The sequence below is a fragment of the Brassica oleracea genome, chromosome C2 (assembly GCF_000695525.1).
Source record: "Brassica oleracea var. oleracea cultivar TO1000 chromosome C2, BOL, whole genome shotgun sequence".
NCBI lineage: Eukaryota > Viridiplantae > Streptophyta > Magnoliopsida > Brassicales > Brassicaceae > Brassica > Brassica oleracea.
Genome location: NC_027749.1, coordinates 21,129,912 through 21,140,241, shown reverse-complemented (window position 1 = coordinate 21,140,241; position 10,330 = coordinate 21,129,912). Strand labels below are relative to the sequence as shown.

The 10,330-nt window shown below is 33.1% G+C and overlaps 1 pseudogene; it reads right to left on the bottom strand.

Moving 5' to 3' along the window:
- Positions 1–1,210: 1,210 nt before the first annotated feature.
- LOC106327284 lies at positions 1,211–7,122 on the bottom strand (annotated as a pseudogene).
- Positions 7,123–10,330: the final 3,208 nt, after the last annotated feature.

The window sequence follows — 10,330 nt, the reverse complement described above, 5'->3', positions numbered from 1 at the left end:
TAATTTTTTTATTTTTTTTAATTTTTTTCTCTGGTTAAAAAAAAAATTTTAAACGCATCAATCGCAGACCGTCACGTGTCAGCGGAGCCCGCGAAATAGTGCAAACACCGACGCTTAAATAGGCAGCAGAAGCAATGGTGCTTAAATTTTTTGTCGGACTCATCCACTATTATATTAATTTTTTTACTAAGCTCTCTCATTAATGTTGCTCTTAGTATTGTAAGATTATAAAGTTATTTTAGAGAGCATTATCATTTAATAATAATATTTGACGTGACTTGGTTTAAGAACTTGATTTTTTATTTGTGGGTTGTGAAATAGTTTTTATTTTTATTTTCCTAAAAGCCATTTTTATCAATCATTTTTCATTTACCGAAACTTAGGAAAACTAGGTTTTTAGAAAAACTAAGCCGTTTCTAAATAAAAGCAAACCGATAAGATAACAAATTCTCCTAATCATTAATGTTTATAGAAATAATTCTTTTAGCATCTAAAATCTAACATGAAAACAATTCATACTAAAAATATTTGTTAGTTTATCAATAAAATTAACTTAATTTTTTTAAAGTCAACTTCTTAGATCATATTGTGAAATAAACGTGTTCATATCTTATTGATATTTTTTGTATTATTTGGAAATTGTGCTATTGTTTTAGTAATCTGAAATTTATTATAAATACTGAACAAAACCAAAAGTAAGTAAATCACCATTCCAAGTTTAAAAAATAACAAAAACATACATTAAAATCAAAGTTGACTTAAACCTGGAATGGTGGTTTACTTACTTCGGAAAATGTGTAATGGTGATGAAAAGGAATAAAACAAGAGGAATGGTGATTTTTTACTTTGGAAAATGTGTAATGGCGATGAAAAGGAGTAAAATCATCATTGTTTACATATAGATTTAACCAAAAGAAATAAAATAGAAGGAAAATCTATTTCTCGCCTAATTTAATAAGAAATAATTATAATCTATTATTCTTAAATTTTAAAGAATATTAAAGAATCATAGAAAACAAATATTCCTTGTAAATAGTGTAAATTGTAAAGAATGATAAATAATTCACTATTCTCATTCATTCCTTTGGTCACCATTTAAAGTTTAAGACAAAACAGAAACATACACTCAAACAATCAAATATGTAATTAAAAATGTTTATGTAAATCTAAATTCGGTTGGTTCTGAAGTCCATTTCAATAAATGGAGGCTTTAAAAGGTGGTTGGTCTGTTGTAGACATACGACTTCGCGAACCACAAGTAGCAAGCCAAACCAATGAAGCTGAGACAAGCCAGTAGCCAGTAAAAGTAGTCTAGATGAGCTTGATTCAAGTCGTTATCAAACCAGCTCGTTTGGCCATGCTGACTTGTGACTTTATCAATAACTGATATCATGAAGCTGCTTAGGAAGTTTCCAGCCCCATATATGCCTAGGTTCAGAGCCATACCAACGCTCCTAAGCTCACTAGGAATTTGGTCATAGAAGAACTCCTGTAAACCAGTCATTGTGAACACGTCGGCGACTCCATATAGAACATACTGTGGAACCAACCACCATACGCTCATCAGTACAGAGGTGTCTTCATGCGCGGTTTGTAGCCTTTTGGTTTCAACCAAGGCGGCTACTACCATAGCAAGAATAGTAAGTGAGATTCCTGTACCAATCCTTTGAAGCATTGTGATTCCTGATGGGTTTTGAGTAAAAGATCTTGCGAATGGGATGAGTATACGGTCGTAGATCGGGATGAAGACGATAATTGATAGGCTTGTGACACATTGGAGTGTAGCTGCAGGGATTAAGATTCCTTGTGAGATAGACCTGTCCATTGTGGCTCCTTGCTTTGTGAAGAAGGTTGGGGATTGCGCAAACACAATAGTGTATACTAAGCAAGTCATCCATATGGGAACAAGCTTAAGTACAGCTTTTGCATCTTCAATTTCATCTAAATCACATGCATTCCCTGCCCTGTCGAGGAATCTGCATAGTATCCGAGAGAAGCTGTCAAACTTTCATCTCAAAACCATATGAAATAATATGTAGTAGCTAGTGACCTCCTTGCCAGTGGGATGAAAAGTCTGTAAATTATTTGATAAACATAAGATAGACAAAAAAATCACTGATTTTAGTGTATTATTTTACCATTATAAATCTTAGTGATATTTTTAAAACATTATATCATGAATATATTAACTTTTTAAAAATATGACTACATGAAAATACTATGCAAAAAAACAATTTTAATGTAAAAGTATGTAAACTGAACATATAAATAGAGAACACTGAATGGGAAAGATCATTTAAGATGATCATAGTTAACAAGAAGTTACAATCATTGATTGGTTAAGTTTTGGAAATAATTGTAGATCCTTTGTAGTTATATAATAGTCTTTTTTTCGACAGTTAATAGAGTCTATGTTCATGTGAACCATGTTTTGAATTTATCTTATAAAAAAAATATGTTAAACTGATTGACTAAAATTTTTCGCATAAATTTGTTGCCCTGTATCAATAATTATACTAACAGCTACCAACCTGCGGAAATGAGAACAATAAGATTGAAACTGATTATAATGAATATGTGAGACAACTTACTTTTGAATAAGAATATGACCATCTGAAAAACTCTCAGCGGCAGAATATTGTTTCTAAAAGCATTTTTATTTTTATTTTTCATACAAACATGAAAGGTTTCAGATAACCATTTGTAATAAAAAAAAAATTGTAAGCGTAGAAGATTATAATACTGAACAAAAATAATGATTAAAATGGATATGCAAAATTTTATTATATAGTGAAAAAAAAGCTAATAATTCATGAGAAAGATATAAAAATTGACAAAATCATACAATTTCCATAAACGAATAGAAAATAAATACATAAATTATTTAGAATTCTATTTGTAAACATTAAGATAATGTATACTATAAAAACTGTTACTTTCCGTAATTGTAGATATATATGTACGTTGAAGAAGGTATTGTTTAAGTCAGTTTGTTGTGATTAGAACATCTATACTATTATCTATACTATTAAAAGGGAAAGATTCTTAAAAAAATCTATTTAAACAAAGTTGTTGAACTATTTTATTACATTTATCTATTTTTTTGGTCTTACCTTATATTTCTCTAACTATATAAATACTTTACATAATTTAAATAAACTCATTTATTATTCTCTCATAATCTATTATATAATTACTCTAACAATAAATTATCATTATATATGGCATATTATTCAAACATGTTTATACATGACGTGATCATTATCACATATAGTTCCATTAATAGTATACAATTTTCAATGGTTTAGTTATATTTAATATATGTTGTAATGGTGAATCCTCTCGTGTATAACAATCTTATATATGAAATAAATGATTAACCTTATCATACAAAATATCAAATGGGTCTAAACGGATTGGAGATTTATATAGAATTTGTAAAAAATGACTGATTTAAATAGAGCATGTTTATTTACTTTACAAATTCTAACAATGCATATGATACGTTTTATTGAAATTTTCACAAATGTAAAATATCTTGTGCTTTAAATCGGATAGCTTAGATTGTTTGGAAAAAAATATAGGATAAATAATTAAATGTTAATTATTTGAATAAAAATATTCGAGCCATTAATTTGTTTTGCATAATTTGGTTTATAAATAGTATTTTTAGGATATTTGGTTATTTAGAAATCAAATATAATTAATATTTGTAGGTATATAATTTGTATTTTAAAATTTTAAATTCTCATTTGGTTTTCAGTTCGGTTTCTATTTTTTGGTTCCAAAGATATATGATATACTCGATTATTTATGAAACTCAGCTTAATTCTAATTTTTTTTTCCGGTTTGGTATGATTCAGTGCATCCGGGCAAATGTCTCCAACCCTATAAAACTACATTAATACTGAACGTAAAATAAAGAAGTATCAAATATATTTTTTGGTAATCAACCAACTTCAATTATATTTAATTATTTGAATCATTAATTACATATTTAATTTAATAAACTTACAGTAATAACTGAACAATACTATTCTTATTTAAAATAATTTAAAAAAGAATCTAATATTTATTAATATTAAAGTAATGTAATTTTTATTTATGAAAATGAAAACACAATAATCTATTAATTTAATTAATTTCCTATTCAATGATTTTTTGTAGTATCTAAACCCACAAAAATAGTTTTACTTATTTCAAATTTTTAGAAATTATTTGAGTGGTTTTAAAAGAAGATAAATAAAAAGTAATTAAAAAGTTAGGACTTAATGTTTTATATTGTTTGGACACAAGATTAGTTATTCTGTTGTTTAAAAACACATTTAGTAGTATAATGTTATTTTCCATAATCACAAGAGTAAATCTAACTATATTATAAAATAGTGTATTTAATTTAAAAAACTTACAAAAAATTAGATCCATAAGAATGATTTTGTTTTAATTAGAGAGATGAGATTTCTATAATATAGATCAGAACATTATCCAATGTCCATTATGGACCGTCCATAAGTTTTCAAAGTAAAAATGGGTTGTCTTGACAAATCTAGTTGGCCGCTTGATGGACCATTTGACATCTCTAACATTCATAACATAAAGAAAGATGGTACAAGCACAAGGGTAGCCTCAAATATTTTGAAGACAAGAAATTTATGTTTATCATGTTACCTCAATTGCTTGGAACTCTGGTGAGGCAAGAGAAGTAGGGTTTTGTTCGGGTTATCGATATCTAAATCGCGTTGTTGTCTGTTTTTTACTGCCTCCACAAAAACACGGCCGATTCATGCAAAAGGGTTTTTGTTTCCTCCTCTCTCAGTACTAAACCGGTAAGAGGATGTTCCGTGGAGGAAGAGAAACATAGCAAGCAGCACGAAAACGCTTGGAATACCAAATCCTAATGACCAACTTAGGTTCTCTTGAATGTAGCTAGAGACCAAACGAGTGGACAGTATGCTAACTGATGCAGATAAATATTTGGGGTATGTCTAAATATTTATTATTTATTATTTATTTTATTAATTTTTTAGATAATTATCTGTGTTATTTTAGGGTTTTATGGTTTTCTTATATATAACCGTTTAGGCTTAAGTTTGTATTCAGATTATTGATATTGATATTTTTATAAAGAGCTTTTGTTAAGTACTGAGAAGAGTATTCACAACTTTGTTTTCAGATAGAGCTTCGACTCTCAACGATTTCAAGAAGCCAACGTTTTTTAGGTATTCTCAGAATCAATAGGTTATTGTGTTATCCGTAGCCTCCGTTACATAAGGTGGTATCAGAGCTGGTGTTTTGGTTTCTTAATCAAAACTCGATTCTGGAATCATGGAGAGTTTGTTCGTCGAAAGTGAACAAATTGTTTTCAGAGAAATTCATGGTGATCCAATATTCGATGTTTACGATGACGAAGGTTGGATTCAAGTTGAACACAATGATTTGGATGACCAAGAGCTAAACAATCTTTACAATGAAGTTCTTCTCCAAACGATTGGCTTTCTTCTCATGGACGGCAGCCGCTTAGGGTTACGCAATTCAATTTGTGAAGATTATTGTGCTAATTGGGCTTTTGGAAATAATAGCCCAATTTTAACACGTCAGTGCAATAAGGAGCACAAAGATTTTAAATCATTCAATCTCATAAAACACGGCATGTTTTTGAGAAGTGTGGGAATTCACGAAAACAAATGGATAGTGGAGATTTGGTCTTATTATATGAAAGATTGCATGAAACAAAATTCCAGTTCCTTGTGAGATGCTACGCTGAGGTTGTTGATTTGAAGATTAAGGTGATGGTGCGAATGAATCATGTTTTTTTATTTGAAGAATATTATTTATGTAAAATTCGTAAAAAGTTAAAAGTTCTCATGAAGATTTCAAGTCTCGAAAGCTTTGAAATAGAAGATCATGGTTAAGATTCCAGGGCGAATTTTCTTCGACCCGGAGAGAATGATGCAAATAAATATTTGGGATATGTCTAAATATTTATTATTTATTATTTATTTTATTAATCTTTTAGATAATTATCTTTGTTATTTTAGGGTTTTATGGTTTTCTTATATATAGCCGTTTAGGTTTAAGTTTGTATTCAGATTATTGATATTGATATTTTTATAAAGAACTTTTGTTAAGCATTGAGAAGAGTATTCTCAACCTTGTTTTCGGATAGAGCTTCGACTCTCAACAATTTCAAGAAGGCAACGTTTCCTAGGTATTCTCATAATCAAATCAATAGGTTATTTGTGTTATCCGTAACTTCCGCTACATCACTAACACAGATTCCAAACATCAACCAGTTGAAGAAAGAACTCTTGGCTTTTGCCTCTTGTAGATCATCTCCATCGAACTGATCCGCTCCAAACACCTTAATACACGGTTTGTAACCGCCTTGACCTATTGCCACAAGGTACAGAGAAAAGAAGAAGAGAGTCACTTGGAGCTGAGAAGCACATGAGACGAGCTGGCTCTGATCCTCGCAGTGTGAGTGTGAGGGAATCATGGCTGAAAACGTCAGCAACGCAAGTCCCAGTGTTGTTTCATCAAATCATCAAAGATCTGGCAATGCCAGTAACAAAGACAACAAAGAAAGATACTGTTAATATTACCAAGATATATAGAGAAGATGAGATGACTATAGTACGGTAACGGCCGAGAAACGCGTCGGCTACAAACGCCCAGAGAATAGGCAGGAGCGACAATGTTCCAATCCAAACGTTCACATTTGCCGTAGCTGCAGCTGTTGACTCACCCAATGGTCCTGTCAAGTAGTTATCAGGTTGGAGGATATTCCGTAGTAAGCGAATCCCGCGGCCATTTCTACACCTACAGAGAAAAAACAGAGTTAGCAAATTTTCAAGAGGAAAGTGAGGAACTCAGATTACATTGTACTTACCAATGATGATCCTAGCCGACGTCCATCCACCGGAGGAGAGTCTGACTGCTGCGTTTCCGAGTTTATCATCAGCGGTGATGGGCATTGTGATTGATTGATTTGTCAGAAACAGACAGACAAATGCTTAAGAATTTAATAGGCATTGTGGTAAGTAATGTTGATGAACAAGATCTGACAACTGAATAGTTAACCTCGTTTAGCATGCATACTTTTTTATTGTCTGTTTTCACAGAAAGTAGGTGGAACATTGTTCAATCATCAGTCAAAAACAGTATTTAAAAATAAGAAAACCGCTATAGATTTGGGGTTATTTGTCAAATAACCAAAAACCAAAATTAGATTTTTAGAGAAGATAGGAAGAGAAAAGACGAGAGAGAAAGTGCTCTGGTTAGTTGGTGAATTTGTTTTTTTGGGGGTTAATAAGTACAATTTCTATAGATTTTATTGGGCTGGGATCGATTTTTAACCGAACCGAGCCGAAAATTTTGGTTTTCGGTTAGTTCGGTTCGAAAGCTTGGTACAGTAAGGTAAGAACAAAAAAACTGGTTTTCGGTTCGGTAATCAGTTAGATTGGTTTTCTAAAAAAAAAGATAAAGAAATTTCTAAACAGTACCAATCTTAACCAAAATTCCGAATTATACTAACCAAAATCTGAATCGAAACAACCGAACTAACGAAAATAACCGAACCGAATAAACTGAACTAACCAAAATCCAAACCGAAATTAAACATTTTCTGAATTTTATTCAATTTAAAACGAAAAATTTAATCGAACTAACCACAAAACAGAAAACCTCTGTAAAATTTTTGAAACCGAACTAACCAAAAACTAAACTGAACCAAACTTCCTTCGGTTCAATTTGGTGAGATTTTGACTAATCTGAACTAACCGAGTTCCGAACTAACCGAGCCAAACTACCCGAATAAACCAAACCGCATGCCTAGATTTTATGTTATTTTATTAGCCTGTTGATTCCAAATGAAGTTATTTTTTAAAAAGTATCCTTAACAAGAACCAAAACAGTGTAAACGCTAACGTGACCTCCAAGATTCTAAAGGAAAAGAAAAAAACAGTAACTCATAGTTATATTACCTGAGTTTCTTTTTATCTGGCAGAAGGGTTTTTGTTTTCCTAACCATACTAACCAAAATTAAGGGTGTAACTGATTTTCTCACTACCACACAAACGTAATTTTTTTGTTGGTAGTGATTGTTGACATTTTGCAACAATCACAAAAATGCTACAAACTCTTCAAACTGCTCCAAATTTCTTAAAATCAAAAGTTGGTTTCCGCTAACGTTTACGGTTGCAGGTGGATAAATAAATATAAAAATATTTTCTAAATATATTTAATTTTTTTAAATTTAAAATTTTAAATTAAATTATTATAAATAAAAATATATATAAATTTTAAATTTTAATTTAAATTCACTAACAGTATCATAATTTTATTTTATAAAAACTTTAAACCTGTTATAAATCATATGATGAATGTCCATAACCGGCCCGGTCCATAACCGGCCCAATACCTAGAAAAAGAGAGGCGGCCATGCATGGAGAGAGAGAGAGAGAGAGAGAGAGAGAGAGAGAGAGAGAGAAGCGGTTTACGTAGTTAGAGAAAATGAAACTCTATTTCATTTTCCTTGTATTTGTATACTTTCCATATTTATGTCTTTTCTTTTATCTATTTGTAACTCACATATATAAGGGCACCTTATGATTGAGTAATAATAATAAGAACTTATAGTTTCTAATCTCTTAAGTTTATACCACGTTATCAGCACAAAACTCTAAAACACCCTGAGCCAAAAACAAAATCGATAAACCCTAAAACCCTAACCGTAGCCGGCGTATCCGATGAACCCTAATCCGATTGCGTCTCTTGTTCTAGCTCACGTCCCCGATCAGCTCCAGCCCCAAGGCGTTCCTGATCCTAGACCAACTCAGCCCCATCTCGCATCCAGCTCGCGTTCCAGACAGCAAGCGTCCCGTTCGCATCAGACGATCAAGCCGCTCGCGATCCGACAGCAAACAGCTCGTGTCTCCGATCAGCCGCTCGCAACCTCAGCCTCAATACCGTTCGCGACTCGATAGGAAACAGCCAGCTCGCGTCCCGTTCTTGTCCAGCTCGCGGTTCATCCATCGTGGTGGTCCGGTTTCAACAATCTACTAATCTAAAGAAATAAACGAGAACAAGGATGTACTCGTTGTGGACAGTGGGTCAAGCCACATGAACTTAAAAGACAAGAGATACTTCATAAACCTAACCCTTAAAAACGCCAACATCTCCACCATTGCTAGCTAGACTCATAGAGGGTCACGGTCAGGCTAATATCTTGTTGCCTATGGGTACACATCTTGAGATATCAGATGCTTTGTATTCACCCAACTCTAAGAGAAGTCTATTAAGCTTTAAATACATTCGAATGAAAGGTTTTCATATTGAAACCAAGGGCGAAGGAAACAAAGAGTTCCTTCAGATCATCGAAATCGCCCAAGGTCATAAGAAAAATTTAGAATCCATACCCGCACTATCTACTAGTCTTTACCATGCTAAAGTCAGTATGATCGAGGCCCATGCGGCCACTTTTAATAAAGAGGCAAACGACAACTTCACTTTATGGCACGACCGGCTTGGCCATCCCGGTTCGACCATGATGCGTAAACTGATCCTGAACTCAAACGGCCATTCTGTCAAAGAGAAAAGAATCATCCCTAAGCATCTATCTTGTGTTGCTTGTTCCCAAGGGAAACTCATTTCTAGGCCATCACCAGTTAAAGTCACTACGAAAATGATAAACTTTCTGGAAAGAATTCAAGGAGACATATGTGGACCAATTCACCAACCTAGGGGGACATTTCGATATTTCATGGTCCTCATAGATGCGTCCACTAGATGGTCGCATGTCTGTCTCATCTCGACCAGAAACTTGGCATTTGCCAGGTTACTTGCTCAGATAATTCGATTACGAGCTCATTTTCCAGATTTTCTTTTAAAGACTATACGTCTTGACAATGCTGGTGAGTTTACTTCCCAAGCATTTAATGATTACTGTATGTCCATTGGGGTAAGTGTGGAACACTCCGTGGCACATGTACATACACAAAATGGCTTGGCCGAATCATTTATAAAACGCATACAACTCATAGCTCAACCATTACTCATGAGGTCGAGACTTCCGGTCTCAGCGTGGGAACACGCCGTCCTTCACGCGGCCGAGCTCATACGCATCAGGCCATCCAGTGAACATAATTATTCCCCATTACAATTACTTACGGGTCATGAGCCAGACATTTCCCATCTTAAGACATTCGGCTGTGCCGTTTATGTTCCAATTGCTCCACCACAGAGAACAAAGATGGGACCTCAAAGGAGGATGGGGATATATGTTGGATTTGATTCCCCCATGATTTTAAAGAATCTCGAGCCAACTACGGGT